Source organism: Macrosteles quadrilineatus, unplaced genomic scaffold (genome assembly GCF_028750875.1).
Source record: "Macrosteles quadrilineatus isolate MER2022 unplaced genomic scaffold, UCM_ALF_1.0 Scaffold_3__2_contigs__length_128488019, whole genome shotgun sequence".
Lineage (NCBI taxonomy): Eukaryota > Metazoa > Arthropoda > Insecta > Hemiptera > Cicadellidae > Macrosteles > Macrosteles quadrilineatus.
In genome coordinates this window covers 52,288,274-52,304,592 of record NW_026542596.1, presented here as the reverse complement: position 1 = coordinate 52,304,592, position 16,319 = coordinate 52,288,274, and the positions used below count along the sequence as shown (strand labels likewise).

Below are 16,319 nucleotides of genomic sequence, written 5' to 3'. Positions count from 1 at the left end.
AATAATACTAAACCTCACAGATAACTGTGCAACAATGCATATCAGCTGATCGGCAATGAAGTAGAGAAAACAGTGATGCCAACATATAAGCTTGTTTAGTCGATAAACAGTGTCCCACAGTACTTGTCATTTTGGTTGCGTAAAAAATTCACTTCAGTGACGTTGACATTTATAACGTTGTGGGTTAAGTTATTATACATCGATGCGTTGTGGTTGGGGAGAGTTATAGGATCGATTGATTGATAATTTTTCATCAATATTAAAGATACAGCACAAAATGAAATACAACAATATGAAAAACGTGTTTAAGTTTAGCTCCCCCACAAAAACTGTGTGGGAATGGTCTTCATTGTCGGTTACTAAAGAAGTATTAAATAGGATCCACCACCATTTAGTTTTGACCGATTTCCCTTGAAAGAATTTGCGAATAATTAAGCAATACCAATAATGTAGACACTAAAAATGAAAAGTTTCCCTCCACAAATTAATATTCACAAAGTGGAAAAGTTCACAAACCATGTATCGAATTCTCCGAAATTGGCAGCTGTGAATCGCTATCTTTTAAACAGAGTCATCATCGTCCCACGGTCCCACCCTGATGGTCTACCGCTACATGGCATGTCCAGAAGCTTGCCTGTGGGCGATAAGCCTACTTATCCTGCGCGGGCTTGACTGACCATTTACATAAGGCATGATCACGCCGCTAGCACTCGGTGCTCACTTTATAGCATGTGGTTACTGAGATTCTCAGCTGATTACACACCTGAAGCACCTCATCGCTCAAACATCAGCTGATTTGATAGTTGATAACCAAAATGTTTTCCGACGACTAAAATTATACTTTTATAGGTATGTAGGCTTTCTAATTTGGGGACAACTTTCTGGAGTCTTAATTTGGTTCTGTCCATCCATTATGCTTAACTTAATAGCTTAAGGCTTTGACTTTTTTAAATAGTAGTACCTGAGGACCATGGATCAGTGTAGTTTATTTAAAACTATTTTTGGTTTTTTATTATCTACGTTTCAGTTAAATTTCATTTTATTGGAAATTGTTTACCCAGCAATTTACAACACATTAATTTATTCTTGTTTAAAATAGTATTAATAGCCTATACTTGTATAAACTTCGTTTTGACCGTTCGTTAAAATTAATAGAGCTGATTGAAAATTGTTGTTTAAGTTATAATTTACATAAAAAATATACAATAGTAAATATGTATTCCACTGTTAAAACAAAATTTTGCTATAAATTGCCTCAGTACTTAGGAGAAGTTTTGGTAGGAGAGAGCCAAGTAAAATAATTAGTATTTGATCGGAACTATTTTCACCAATATCGATTAATGTTTTCGTGTAATATTTTCTCAATAGTAACAACTAATGGGTTTTCTTTGTCCTGTAGTTTGTAATTTGCTAGTAGACTGTGGATGACTTGTTATAAACAAATGTTACAAGTCTTTTGTTTACCTTTTCCTTGTTATTTTGTTCGACCAATACCGGTTACTTGGCAACCCATAAGGCAAATGTTCAACATTTTTTGACTTTCAATTAAAGGTTTTTACGTAATAATATTTTTATTGACAGTTTTAACTGCAGTAAAAACGTTTTTAGGACAGAAACAAATTATTTACAACATTTGAAGGAAATCGTGGAAGACACGAGATCTTTGTTCAAGCATATATACAAACAAACATTGCTCACATAAGAATATAGGATAGGATTATGAAAACTGAATAATACACTTATCAGATCAGCTGTTTGTTGGGCAAAAGGGCCATTTATCTATTCTTATTATTATGAAAAACCCCATGATTGAGGACAGCTAAATCCAACTGTGAAAACTTTTCTCAGGATCCTACTGACAAATTGTTAATATTATAGCTATGCAATTTCTTGAAAATAGCCACGTTTTACGACTCTCTACTGGCGTTACCCATTCATAATTTACCATGTGCAAATATTCAAATGCATCAGTTAACATCGCCCTGAGTTAACATTCCAGTGGTGGTGAGACCTTGACTGCCTCAACTACCAACACGTTCTAGGATATTCACCCAATGTGGTTGATGTTGGGTCTTATAGAAGGAATTATGGTTTGGTTTTAATGTAAACCACCTAGGTCAAGTGTCTTGTGGCCAGGTGACTAATAAAGGTTTCTAAGGTGGGCGAAAGGTAATTTGCTAGTCGAGAAGCCCTAGAAGAAGCCTCTGATAAAAATACTCAAGAATAATGGTGTAAAATCCGTTATAGATGAACTGAACATTGGATTATTGAATAAGTATATTGCATATTTAGGTACTGCTTATCTTTAGTATATTGGTATTTCTATAGTAGTCTAAAGGAACGTCTAATCCTGAAATTCGTAGATTAAGGTTTAATCTAACTCTTTGATTTTTTCCAGGTTGTGTGCAGTAATCAGTGAATAATATATGACAATTGGTAAGTACAGTTTAAGTTTAATTACAATGTAGATTTGCATTATGGTATATCCTAAAAACTATCTTGGGGGTTCATGCTTTGTAGAACTTATATTATTAGACCAATCTACGAGCAAAAGTTAATACATAAAAGTAAACGTAATGAGATAACAAAATAATCATTTTCGGATGCTGCAGTTTTAAGCTGTTTAATTGTTCTTGGTATATTTTGACAATACACAAATTTAAAATCTATTTTCTACGTCTACTAAAACGACTAGTGGAAAATACCAAAGTCAAATCTAAAGGTTGGCTACTGCCTTTTCAGGCATCATAGTCAATCATCGGCGTTTACAACGCTGCAATTTAGCTGTCATCCAACCAGCGAACACACTGAGGTGGGCAAAAAATGTGTAGGACTGAATAACAACGTTGTGTATACATAGATGGACAGTTAAAATTTTTAAGGTTTGAATAATCAACATGAAAAACTGTTATGAATATAGATTACAATATAGGAATGAAGATTCAATCCAAGCAAAACCAGAACGGTTTTATTTCGTATTACTAAACAAATACTATTCGGGTATTTAATATTCACAGTTTAGCTGGTATATCGAATAGCCTTCTAACCAATTTGTCTTAGAGGAAAACTATTGGTTTTTTTGTTGGTGTTTACGCTAGTAGCATTTTGAATTAAATATAACGCTTTTAAAGGTAAGCAATCCAAATATCTAAAACACTTTGTGGATAACCTGGGATCGAACCCATCGAACCAGTCCCTCTAGTGTCGAGGTAGGCGACTGTAACGACTTGGTAGCACACCCAGCGAACTACTACTTTATTACCAATTATATTAAATCTCTTAAAATTATTTAATACACAAGAAAAGCCTTTTGGTCATTTTTTTGATTTTAAGGCCTAAAATAATGCCCTATTTCATTCAGTAAAGGTATGACTTTAAACGTAATCTAAATAATGATTGTTATTTTTAAGTTTATCCTGAATGAAATTGCACTAATCTTGATTGGAAAGGCTACACTTATAAATAAATCTCATCTATTCATGATTTCGAGCATAGTTTTCCCCTTGTTTAATCAATCCCCGCCCCCTTAAAACTACCTACACAGCTGATCGCAATGACAGTCATATCCACATTGGACCAATGATGTCACACTAATTATATCCCGCAGATCATTTTATTGTTATTGTCTGTCACAGATGCTACGTAGAACAGCTGTTACTGATAGTCCCATATTCTCTTACCATTGACTATTTAGTGGTCAGTAAAAGTTTATTGCTTGGTTTATGGAACGGGCATTGAGTATTTTCGTCTTTCTTTATACCTCTTTGTTGTTTTGTTGTTGTTTTAAAGTAAAATAACAGTATTTAAATTCTTAGGTATTGGTTACCAGTGTATTGATTGAGGTGTTAAAAATGATGTGTAAAATTTTTATTTAGTCGCTAGTCCTTCATGGAATTTCACTAACAAACTGCCACTTTTAAGCACCAAATTGGGCGTAGTTAATTTTTTATAAGATATTTCTGTTTTATTCTAACATACCTTTTAATTTAACTAATGATCGGTTGGAAAGGTTTGAAGGTATACATTTTTGTATTGCATATTAAGGTAAATGAAGAATTTTGAAAAAAAAAATCTTAATTTTCTATTTACACCTTTAAGCCCATTTCCCAGAGTTTGGAATTTTACTTACTGTACAACCTGCTACTCATATGCAAATATTATAATGAAAAATGTTCATTATATCCAAATATTATCCTCTAATTTTTTGTCTGCTTGTAAAAATTTGCTTTTTCATCTACAGTACATATTGACCAAAGGAGAGGATGTGACCTTATGGATAGACATGTCCGTACAAAGATCGTGTCCTGATGAAAATAGTGTTTATTTGATCGTCGTGATTTCGAGTCGTGTAGACTGTCAACAACTGTTGGGTCGACTTGAGTGTACACATATGTGTAAATATGACTGTGGTATGTTTATTCGTTGAATGTGTGTGTTTATTTGACAAAAATACTAGAAAATGGGTCAAAACAATGATTACAACTACAGAAGACTACTTTTGTGCTATTATTAAATTTATCTATATAGAGTTTAAGTACTATAAAGGATTATCTTCTATGTTTCTATTTCTTAGCTCTGGAAAGAAATTTATGTATTAGTGTTCTTCGTTTATGGTTTTTCTTTTTTTATTTATTAGCATTGTACGTTTTTAATCATTGAGGAATCTATTCACCTATAGTGCTTGCAGCTATAATTGCTTTGACCTTTTTCTGTTGATTCACTATTACTATAATTTGTATGTAACAATACACAATAAGCTTTAAGATACGTCTTGGTTCCTAATCTTACCCAGCCCTAGCACTCCACATATTAATAACATTTTGGTAATAATCAAATAATAACGTAATATAATAATGAAGAAAAAAATAATGTAAAATATAAATACACTGCTACGTAATAACTCAAATATATAATCTAATTTCAAATTGAATTAATTAACAAAACAGTTAGTTATTCGTGATGAGCAATTTTACTTTATCTGCAATTCAAGTAATTGTTAACCCTCCCAGCTGTTTTGCCGGTCTGTTTGAACTCCATTAAACCTCATTTACTTATTTACATAGAGTATAATGACGTTACAGCGTGATCGTAATCTTAAAGAATATTACGCTGAGCTCCGATTTATGGACCATTTTCCTTATTTAATCCCTAATAATGTTATTATTGTAATTTTCTCGGAGCTGTAAGTGGTTGTTATAGCAACCGTCCAACAGAATGATCTAACCAATGTTCTCCATAGTCTGTAACATTATCCGCTGTCCTACTCAACTGATTTTCACGATTGAGGTTTAATTTAAAAGCTTATGTTCCAGCGCACCTGCGAATGTCAACGAAAAAATTAATTTTCATCTCTCCTTACCAAAAGTAACTATTTTCGATAACAGCTGATATGAAAGAAAGTAGTTGTTTCCCAAGCTCTAATTTAGAGCGAGGGAAAAAACGATCAGCTCATTTCCCCTAGAAAATATCGTGAAATAAATAATTACTCAAATCTCATACTGAAGACATATTTTAGTTATAGTCCGAGAAACCAATAATCAAAAACATGTTTTTTTTATGTTAAATCAACGTTAAATGTTAGGTTTAAAACTGTAGATTAATTTAAAAAAACATGCACATATCGTTAACATTCGTTTTCAATTAAATGCTTGTTAAAAGCTCTAAAAATATTATAAATAATATTTCATAAATAACACGTCATGCCCATTTTTTGTAGTTATAAAATGAAGATATTAAATCAGTTAAACATTTTGGTAAGTTTGAACTGCATTTCATGATTAAGCTTTTTTGCGAAATCCAAGAAACTTTTTTTCGTGCTATTGACAACAGCAAATCTGCACGTAATGCTTTTTTTAGTGGAACATGTTATAAATGTTTAAGCGACTCAAAACTAAATATGGTTATATTGCGTATGATGTCAGATCTCTCTCGTTGTTGCTAAATTATATTCGATTTATACGTATGCTAGGTGGGTTTTTTTAGGCGAATATGAATGAACAATGAGAGTTAAGAGACGATTTGTTCCTGACCAATATCTGCTTGGACTATGCTAGGTCAATTTATTAAAAGCCCACTGATAAAAAACAGCTGGTTCAATCAATTATCAAAGATGCGGACGCTATGTGCGTATTTTAACCCAAATATGAGTGAAGGATGAGTGTAGGATGAGTGGCGCGATCTTGTAGTCTGTTAATTAATAGCCCATACCAATAATGGCAACTAAGGGACCTACAGTTTATAATGGAATCCGAACCAAATTTTTCCCTTGTAATTAACGAATTGGTCAATTTATCAGGATAGTACTGATTTTTTACCATTTGAAGAAACTACTTATTTAATCAAAATGAACAAATTAGGAACCGTATTTTTTCTAAGAATTTCAACAACTCATTCGAAAAAAGGTCCAATGTCGAACCACTAAAAATCTTCGAGGTTTGCTCAACATCGAATTTGATCATCATCGAATTCTCTCAGCCAACCTAATAAACAAATCTTCCAACTAACACATTGTTAATATTTTCCTTTCCATTTTTTAAAAATTTTCCAATCACAAAGCACATAAATGACCCTGTTGTGAGTTGCGCAGAAGTGTACGTGCCGGATGCAGCATGTGTAGACAGATCCTCAACCCTGGGCCATTATCAATCGTAACATATCGTGGCTCCCCTCACTTACCCCTTGGAGGGGGGGGGGGAGGGGGAGGGGGAGGGTTGTACCCCCCACATTAAAGCGGCTTTATCCCCTACGCCATTGTTTCGAGTTCACAATGTTCGGAAAGAAGTAAAGGAAAGATGCGCTTTTGCTGCTTTGTATTGATGTTTTTGTTTGCATTATACTGCTTTGCAAAATGTTGATCTCTGAGCTTCAATATTACCTGCCTGAAAATGAATTCATGCTTGTTTGAAAATATATTACCTATGGCTTATGTAGGTGAATTAATTGTTCAATTTCTAACTACACAAAAAACTTTTACCATGATACAATCCAGAAATCTGTATTTAGATGGATGTTCTTTCGTTTAATGTATTGGGGAAGCAGTAAAAGATGCAATTTGGCGTGGTTTTTATTTCTGAATAGTTGGATACATTTAGCATTAAAAATACTAACTACAGTATAATACTCAAATATTCACACACACTATGTAGGGACAGTGGCTTCGTCCTGTAATCTAGCTACTAGGATGTCACGAATTGTGGATATTTATAGGCATGCACTGTGGATGGGATACTCCCCGGTATGGATTAACGTCCGCACTAGTGTGTACTACGACTATCCAAAGTGTTATCCTGATAATTAGACCAATTCGATAATTACGAGGCAAAAATGTAGTTCGGATTTCACCATAAACTTACCTTAGTTGCCATTAGCCGTATGGGCTATTAATTACAAAGGAATATGTCGGCCTTAGTCTCTAACAAGACTACAAGATCGCGCCACTCATCCTACACTCATCTCCATTCATACTTGGCTTAAAATACCTACTTTCGGATGGTCACCATTTTAAAGAAACTATTAATGAAAAGTATTTAAGTACCTCATACTGGATTTTAAACGCAAGCTTTACATACTAAAGACGAACAGCAGCAATCACAGAGTAGTCTTGAAAAGTGAAAAGTTCAGTCGCATTCCTCAGCACTGCACTGCATTACTGGATTGTGTCATCCATCCACCTTAATATCACAAGTGACACAGAATATATCTCACTCTATGCGCTAGTGTCTACTGAGTTGCGTTTAACACACTATAGTAACAATCAGACCACCTCGATGAAAAGGGATTAGGAATCGTGCAAACGTTAAATCGACACTTTGCTAGACGAATATATATTTGGGACAAACACATCACACAAACCTTTTCTCAGATTTGTTGCCATAAAGACATGCATTTTAAAAGCATAATAGTAAAAACATGTTTAAAAAAAACAATTTCGGTAATAATAATCTTTGCAAATGTAGGCATATCAAAAAATATTTTAGTTGTAAAATAGACAAAATAAAAAGGAGCACTTGACAGTCAATAGGAAAGCCAACACAACACCTTTTGCTCGAATTTTTATGCTTCTAATACTTAAATGAAAAAAAGTATAATTGGTTTGGTTCTAGACCAGTCTAGACCAACGATCACAGATCTTAGACCTAGACTCTAGTGCTAGGGGTTAGATTGTGGGACTTCGATCCTGAAGATCCCGGCTTCAATGTCCACCATTAACCAAATACTCACTGTATTGTTATTATTACTATCCCTAGGTTTCATTATTAACTACCACTTGAGTTCCTCCAACTATCCCAGTTTTCTTAGGTATTGATGATGAGATCCGAAATTTTGGAGGCCCCTAGCAGTATTTCCACCTATCAAAATTAAATAAGTTTCTCAGAATCAGATGGCTTTCCCTCTACTGTAGAACACTTTTCAAAAGTCATATCATGATTTAACCACCAATACCACAGGAAGGCCACAAGCGCCATGTTTTCAGGGTCACTATTGTTCCACTTTTCTACGTGTCAGATTTATGGTGTTCACTGAACGACACTTGAATTAATGCGGTGTTGTGGAGAACCGGGTGAACACACTCTCCAATCCTGGATCCAAACATGTTTTCATACCATGAGTAGATGTGGCTACATAATGTTTTTTTGAAGTTTTTTTTTAAGATATTAACATATAAATGTTTCTAAACAATATTTTATATTGCTATCAACTAGGTAAATTTTGTTTGAAAAGGGTTATGAAAAAATACAAATTATAAATTTTCTTGCAGCCTCTAATCCATGCTACCATTTTATATCCAAAGAATCTTGAACAATTTGAATATTTAGGTTATCAATACTGTATTTACTGCTTCTTACACATTTTACCAGATTCAATTTGTAATTGTATATCATAATAAAGACAATATGTTTTGGCAGGTTAAAAAAATATAATCTCTATAAGGATGGAAATTGTAGGCAACCCCGTGATTTGTTTGTAGTTCATTGCAATGCAGTTTTATCGTAAAATGTTGATTTAAATTAAATTGCTTTGATGAGAGGTCTCTTAAATTCATATAATATGCAGAATTTTAACCACTGACACGTAAGTTATCAAACTAGCCTATACAAAATTCACAGTAAACTAAAACGAAACTTTGTCAGAAGTTGTGCGTACAGTATGTGCATGTTACGATATTATAATCCCTTACAATTAATCACAAAGTGTTGTGTAAGAAACTTCATCCAACCTTTACGGATAACAAACTAAAATGAATTAAAACTTTAAAAAATATTACAATGTTTAGTGTTGTTTGTTCGATCCCTGACATATCTACAAACAAATTAAGGGGTGTTACAGTATATGTGCATGTTACGAAATTGTTATAATCCCTTACAGTTAATCACAAAGTGTTGTATAAGAAACATAATCTAACCTTTACCAATTACAAACTAAAATGCATTAAAACTAAAAAAAATATTAAAATGTTTCGTGTTGTTTGTTCGATCCCTGTCATATCTAAAAACAAATAAAGGGGTGAGGTCCACTCTATCTTAAAATAGTTAATTTTTATCAAAATTCTACTGGCGTTATGCAGTAGTGCCGGAAGTGCAGCGGTGTACCGGAAGTGGGTGCATACCCGCGGGGGTTGTATATCCTCTTGGACGTGTTCACGCCATTGTTTTTACTCCTAGGGATGCTCGGGGGAGAGAGTAGAGAGCACTTACGTCATCACTTCAGCGAACATCCGTTTAGTGTGTGTACCCAACTAAGCGGCTCATGCGCCTGCAGCGTGTGCTGGTGAACGGGGATGTTGGGTTTTGGTTGATTCTGTTCTTAACATTATGGGGATTGGTATTAATATAGTTAATTTCTATATTTTTTATAAAAATGTGTTTTGCAGCTTTGATTTTCTGTGTTTGTTTGTTTTAGGCATTGTTTGCGTTTTTTCTAAGGAAACTAATTGTTACTACTATCATTGACCATAGTCAATGTTACTATCTGACGATGAAAGTTTGTTGGCATCAGCAATTGATAGCAAAATTAAAATAGTATCTGGATAGACCCCGCTTGTGTTTGGGCTAGCGACATTCAAGATTTGAAGACGAGTGCTACAACAACTCTAATATCCACAAAAATTCTTGATTTATTATGAGGCAATATTATATGAATGGGTTTGAATTTTAGTAAACTTCAGTGAAACGAATAAAGAGTAAATTTCGCAATCCGCAAAAGACATTTGCCCCCATGGCTTGTTTTTATTTTATTTTATAATTTTTAGGCTAATTAAATTTAATTTGTACCTTCCTCCCAACACATAGAAGTTTTTATTTTTATTGTTATTTTACCGTAGAACCCTATAAAATAACGGAAAATATTATCTTCCCAAAAACTGCTCAATCGATTTTGATGGAAATTAACAAAATACCCCAACTCCTAATGCTGATATAATTATAGTTCTAAAGTTATTGTGATTCTCCTATTTGCCATACAATTAAAACAAATTAAATATGCCTTGACATACCATGATGCCCACATACCAAATTTGGTCGAAATTTGGATCACAGGTGTAGTCAGTATTATCTATTACATACCGAACACAATTTCAAAGCGAATCCAGGGAGAAAGTATGTGTCAGTTTGCTAATAACTTGTATTTCTTCAGTTTTTATCAAAAATAAAGACAATTTTTATAACTTATAGAAAAGATTTACAAGGCAGCGATTAATTGACTGCATAAGTAATGGAAGGTATAGTCCTCTTATGAATAAGATAACAGATTGTATACTGATTAAGATCAGGTTATAATTCATCCAGGTCCATTAACTAAAAGCCCAAATAACAGCTGGGTTCATTTTCAAAACATCAAAAATCTAGTAACTCTTCTAAGGATCAAACTAGATTCACTCAGCTATTGAAATGTTTTGTAAAATTTTAAACTTATTTTATCTTTGTCTTCCTTATTGTTTATGAAAAAGACTTTTCGATGTTTAAAAAAATGTGTATGCATTGACACTACCATGCATTCAACACGGTTTACAACTTGACAATTTAACAATGTAAGCTAATTCAACTCCCGTGTTACTCGGTTAAACATAATCAGTCCAACAGTTATTGTCCTGTCTAGATACAATGTGCTGATAGGTACAGTGGACGATATATCTATATAGTCGTGCCGGAGCGGGGTGCGGTCCCAGCGACATTTGTACCACCTTGTATGGTAACTAGGTTGTCAACCATATTGACAGATTTATAGTCTTATCACAAAAGGTTGGGTTGAGGATCAAATTTGTTTGTTGAATTGTAACAGTCAATTTAGAGACATTATAGGTGATTTTTTTTTACAAAAAGAGACATTTAGAAAGGGTTTTTGAGTACGATATGTTCCGAATGGGTAATTACCTCCTAGAAGACCTAAGAAGAGGTAACAGGAATATCTGGTCCACTGGGAAAATATGATAAATAAATATTTCAAATTTGCCAAAGTGGGTAGGGTCAGTGTGAAATTAAAACTACTAGGAGCTTTTAATTTATATATTTTTTGTATTTGTCAAACCTTTAATATTCTATAATTTTCAATTATTTTATGTTGATATTTTAACCAACAAATTATACGTTGATTCCATGGATAAATTGAATAATCAAAATGATTGTGAATCAGTTAATACAAGTTCATTTGCATGTAATTGGCTTCTTAATTGAAAATCATTATTCAATGTACAATAAGTGGAATAGGTTAACTGTACACATACAGCTAAAACGAGTCTTCTGCACAAATAATTGTATTTTATATTCTAGGACTTATAAACTATACAATAATGAAATCTTTAATTAGTTTTTAATTGTTTTGGAACTGTATTCAACCTCTTTAAGCTAATAAATATTTTATAGTGTAGTCATTCATAGTACTGAAGGGAATGCGACGTTTTGGTCCCAGATGGCTGCAGTCATGTGTGGGATTTTGAATAGTAATTCTGGCGAGGAAAATCCCAAATTCGGTCTAGGCGCCCACAGGACATCAGCCTTTCAAACTGTTTGTGTAACCAGGAGAGCCTTAAAAGTTAAACTTTTATTGTGTCATGGCCATCCGTTTTCCATAACCTTGTAACCTAGATTTGGACTTAGTCTATAAATCCTAAACAGATTTGTTTAAATGTTATGTTCAACACTGGCAATTAACTATAAAATAAAATGATATGAAAGATATCGTATCAAAACTCTAAAGGAAAATAAATTTCCTTACGTGCAATTGGAAAATATCAATACTGTACCATTAAAATAGTAAAATTTATGCTACAAAATTTATTTTTTATATCTGATTTTATACTGTGAGTGGAATTCTTGTCCTAGTTTGAGGTTTGTTTTGACCATGCTGTGTATATTTTGTTGGTAGTTTTTATTTTTAAACTAGTAAAACAACTAAATAATAATATAACAACACATTTAGGCTTTAGTGGACTTAATACTGATGATGGTTCTATAAGGGAGTATGTTTAAATCCACGCCTTTCTTTAGTAAGAAAACTCCAAAGTTAACTAAACAAAGTGACATTTTTTGATTTTTTTTTCTGTAAATTTTATGGAGTTTATGCTAATTGCTTCTTTATGACACATATTTGGGGCTATATTGCATTTAAAAAATCCTTGTAGCATACTAAAATGTTGTGAGCGAAGTATAATGAAATTTATTAATTAATTTTTAAAACTGTATAGCGAACTGAGTTGTATTTTGATTGTAGAGTGTATGAGAAAAGTAGACTTTTCAACTTCGAAGACTTATTTCTGATAGTGTAAAATAAACCTCATCATTTCCACATATTGACAAAAGGCATTGAATCAACGCGACGCCGGACGCAGTGATTCCATCGTTTGACGGATATTGATATTTCCAACGTTCAAACTTGTTACTTTCGTTCAATTAATGAAGCAATTTGACCCTTTCCAATCGAAACATAATAATTTGCATGGGTTTGAACATTTTTTCTCATTAATTCTTTATCACGCTTCCATTTGAGTTCGTGATCACGCATAATAGAGCTACTGTACATTAGTGTTAGGTACTACCACAAGGTATTATCATTATAGTTAATGTACATATGAACCATATTATTTATGGAAAAATAATTCAACAGTGATATAAAAAATATGCTTGCTTTTTCGCAATAGAAGTAATCGTAAATAGTTTAAAAACCATACGTTAGACTGTTGTGGTTATTATTTTAGTTTTACAATTTAGATGTTACAACAATATGCTACAGTATGCAATAACAATGTAAAGAACGCAGTAAGTTGTCGTATCAGTTTTTGGTGTACTCGATAACATTTTAGTAAATATAGCAGGACATTATATTCAACAATCAGCAATTAATAGCAGTTGGGTGAATTCAATACGTTAATTTTCGTTCAAAAACTTGCTATATAATTAACATAGGAATGGGATGTATTTTGATCAAAAGTCAACACTAATACTTAGTAAACACAACTACTTCTTTTCTGGTTTAGGGCTTGTATCGGTTTTAAATCCTGTATATAGTTTAACTATATACCACGGGGGTGATCTTCCTATTGAGTAAATAGTTTGATACAGTTGTACGCCGAAACAAAGTGATGAGCGCCTGGGCTGTAGCAAACTGTTCCATAGTAATACTTTGTTACACAGCTACATGAAAATTTGTAAAAGGTTAGTTAAAACAGTTTTTACTCGTGAGTTAAACAATTCTTTTTATGCCCATTTTATTCTATTAAATGCAGATTGTTTTAAATTTACTGGCAGAATTACGCAAAATGGGATATATTAATGTGCACACTTACAATGCAAAGCAGGTGTAGATAAATTACTTTATAAATTGCCGAGACTAAGTTATGACTGCACCATCGTTATAACAAGTATAACAATATCACATAGTCGTTGTTCATAAGCTTAACATTAATGATTTTTTAAGCTTTAAACTGTTAACTAATTAATTGTTGTAGGGTAACCACTGTAGTTTTATTTGATTTAATTACTATTTTCATCACTATTTTATGTCAAACCAAAAGAAGAGAAGAATAAATTTCCCTCTCCTAATTCTTTGGGTTTAATTAAAACTGGTGCAACTTTCGTGATGATAGAAAAGAGTTAATTGACAACAAAATCTTTGTCCTAGAATTAAATTAAGCCCCATTTAAAGTGAACTTGCAAATTAAAGTTGGGATCTAGTGGAATTTAGAATGTGTAAATATTTGTAATTATTGTTAGAATGTAATGTATTTATTTAATTTATCGACTATGCCAATGTCTGTATGTATGGATCAAAGGCAATAAATATTATTGATTCTTGATTCTTGAGTGATACGATATATTGTGCTTAGCTTTCCAAACTATGCCCCAAACGATCTTAAAGCTTTCCACCACAAAACGAATTCAAACGCTGTTTTGTTGAAAATCCGTTAACAAAAATGCGACAAAGACATTGTTTACGGGAAGGCCCGGCGGATGAGTTTATTGATTGTACCACGCCCGCTAATCTTATAAAAGCAGTCTGCGTGTCTTCTAGATTGTTTCCCAGGAAACTGTAAATATTCAACTAGACACTATAAATATTCAAGCACCACCCTTAGTGGGGGTGGTTTTAAGAACAATCTGCTGACTCTAGCTAAACATACATTAGGTGGTTGTTGTTCGTAAACTTCTTAAGCGACTGCGAACTGTGCTTTTAGATTTGATTAGTTTAGTCACGTTGACTAGAAGTGAAAATGTGTGCCCAAATGTAATTGATTGTTTTAATGGACCGGGGAATTTCAATTATGGCTTATGTAGTAAACGCGACCAAAACATTTATTTATTTAAACTGCAATTATAAAACTACCAAAGAGTATTAAAGAGCTTAGGTACAAACAGAATGGTTACATTTCATATTTTGCAATAGTAACTGAAGGATGAAAGTATCAATGTAATGAAAATACTTGCAATGATACTATTACAGTGTAGGAATGAAGTTTTGAATGATTCTAAGTTTTTCATAGAATTTCCAATATAAGGAAAAGTTATTACTGTAGGTATCATGGTAAGGCCAAAACTCGGACTAATTTCCTTTTTCTTTTTAAATTCTCCAGAGGCTGACGGACACTGTCCATTCAAATTATTTTATTTGTGTCCGTTAGCACGATGAATAGAGTAAAATCATCTAACGTTGATGAAATTAGACCGCATTCGTCCAAAGAATTGGTTTATAATTCGGTATATAGAGGTTTACGAATAGATTTTAAACACTTAACACATGATAAATTGTAATTAAAAAAATAACGTACCTATAATCCAAACCACACTAGTGAGTACTAAGACTATCCGCAGTACTATCCTGATAATTAGACCAAGTCGTTAATACCAAGGCAAAAATGTGGTTCGGATTCCAATATAAACTGTAGGTCCCTTAGTTGCCATTAGTTGTATTTGATTAACAGCTGTGTCTAAGGAATATATCGGCCTTGGCCTTAGTCACTAACAAGACTACAAGATCGCACCACTCCTCCTACACGCATCCTTCACTCATATTTGGGTTAAAATACGCACATAGTGGCGTCCACATCTTAAATAATTGGTCGATAAATATTTTTTATACTTTAAACAGAAATTGTTCACCAATATTTATTTAGCTCACAAGTCATACACGATACTGTTTAATGTATGCACAGCTGGGTGAAACTGTGCCAAACGTACAGGTATGATCACGTCATACCGTTGTCATATGTATGATATGGTTGACTTATAACTAGATAACTTACATATACCAATCTGAAGTATAACAGATCAACTAGACTGTGTTATAAATCTAGTTTTCTAGGCCAGTAGTTTTCACATAGCTCGTGAAATTTTACAAAACGTTTCTCTCGTCTACATGCTCGAAATATAAAAACTGCATAAACTCAATTAAGTAGGTTGTAAATTACAAAATAACTCAGGAAATGTTATACTACGTAATAATTGTGTCCTAAATTTAAATTTAGTTTGTAGCCAAAATACAAATATTTCTCAAAGGTAAAAGGGGTTTAAAGCAGGGATAAAACGAAATAGGCGGAAAAATAAGCATGGAAAAATACCTTAACCAAGGCAGTCCAATCAATATAAGTTATCGGGGTAAATGTCGTTCTAGAAGATGAATGTATTGATTGTACCACGCCCGCTAATCTTCTAAAAGCTGGGTTTACTTTGAGAGGTTTTATCGATTATCTTAATCGACTTTAATAAAAACCTATGTGCAAATCCATATACTTATTTACCATGTACACTGATGAAATTGTATGCTGAGAATTAAAACTTATTGATAAAGTAAAGGGTATATTTTTAAATTTTCCATTACAGCAAAAAAAATAC

General features: G+C 32.9%; 1 protein-coding gene across 2 annotated transcripts in view; it reads left to right on the top strand.

Moving 5' to 3' along the window:
* Nucleotides 1-16,319, top strand: part of LOC128990264 (uncharacterized) — a 201,545-nt gene that overhangs the window by 34,049 nt on the left and 151,177 nt on the right. For both annotated transcript variants that reach the window (XM_054412578.1, XM_054412579.1), the window contains exon 2: nucleotides 2,399-2,436. The gene's annotated coding sequence lies outside the window, so the exon portion shown is untranslated. The remainder of the gene's footprint in view (nucleotides 1-2,398; nucleotides 2,437-16,319) is intronic.